Genomic DNA, 1,643 nt, shown 5'->3' with positions numbered 1-1,643 from the left:
TAGATTTAAAGTCGTGAAGACCAATGCAATGCATTTGTGTATACGAAAGGACATGTGAGTTATTGATGAATATAGGGAATGCTAATTAAAATTTTGTTCGTTTATTGATTATTTACAATGATATACGATCATCCTCATCATCATCATCTCCTCTTACGCCTATTGACGCAAAGAGCCTCAGTTAGATTTCACCTTTCGTCTCTATCTTGAACTTTTAAATCAATACTCCTCCATTCATCACCTTCTACTTCACGTCTCAAAGTCCTCACCCACATAGGCCTGGATCTTCCAACTCTACTATAGTCAATACTTTTCAGTGAAGCAGATTTGCACCGACTCGAGTGGGTGCCCTTTTAGCTCGGAAAAGTTCCCTGATCGCTGATTGGTGTGACAAGATCATTCTAACCAATCAGAAAGTAGGAACATTTCCCGAGATAAAAGGGCGCCTCCTTAACAAAAATTAGTATACTGTAGCGCCTTGTGGAGCCCAGTTGAAAAGTTTGGTGAATTAGTCTCTCTTGGGGACTGCGAAGAGTATGCCAATCCCCTGTCTGCCTAGGCCTGTTGGGTCAGCTAGGTTGATTGAATACCTTCCCAGTAATAATATACCTGCCAATGTCTGAATTTTTTTCCTATCATCAAGTAGATACAGAAAGAAAGAGCAATTGAGAAACGGGTTTTATTACATATCTAATGATTGTAATTGTATCCCATCTGAAAATATATGCAAATAAAATTGAATTATATGATAATTCCAGGAAACGTCAGAACAGAGAATGCTATTCAAAATTCAAAATCCGAGGACAACTTCTGTTTAGATAGTAGTCAGGCAATTACAGGACATTATTATTTAATGGTTCCCATTTATTTGCTTCTTGTTAAGGCAATTTTACTAGAGGAAGACTAGTATCATAGGGTCATATGCGAGTCTAAACTGTATTCGAATATCAGAAAATATAGAAATGTTTTTGTATAAATTTGAAAATATGTGGTTTAATGAGCTGAAAAGGCTTAATAATTGAAACTAGGCCTGTACAAATAGTATTGGATGTTCACAAAGTGTTAATGAGCTTAAAATTCCCAGTAATTGAAACTAGACCTGTAAAAATAGTATTGGATGCTTACAAAATGTGTTTAGATGAGCTGAAAATGCCCAATGACTATAACTAGCTCTACAAATAGTATTGGATGCTTACAAAATATGTTTTGATGTACTGAAAATGCCCAATGACTGATGACTGAAACTAGCTCTACAAATAGTATTGGATGCTTCCAAAATGTGTTTAGATGAGCTGAAAAAGCCAAATGACTGAAACTAGCTCTACAAATAGTATTGGATGCTTACAAAATGTGTTTAGATGAGCTGAAAATGCCCAATGACTGAAACTAGCTCTACAAATAGTATTGGATGCATTAAAAAATGTGTTTAGATTAGCTGAAAATGACCAGATGACTGAAACTAGCTCTACAAATAGTATTGGATGCTTACAAAATGTGTTTAGATGAGCTGAAAATGCCCAATGACGGAAACTAGCTTTACAAATAGTATTGGATGCTTACAAAGTGTGTTGATGAGGTGAAAATGCCCAATAATGGAAACTATATCTGTGAAATTAGTATTGGATGCCTAAAAAGTGTGTAAA

The sequence above is a fragment of the Palaemon carinicauda genome, chromosome 1, assembly GCF_036898095.1.
Source record: "Palaemon carinicauda isolate YSFRI2023 chromosome 1, ASM3689809v2, whole genome shotgun sequence".
NCBI lineage: Eukaryota > Metazoa > Arthropoda > Malacostraca > Decapoda > Palaemonidae > Palaemon > Palaemon carinicauda.
The sequence above is the reverse complement of the archived record's forward strand: the minus strand, read 5'-3'. Positions refer to the sequence as shown.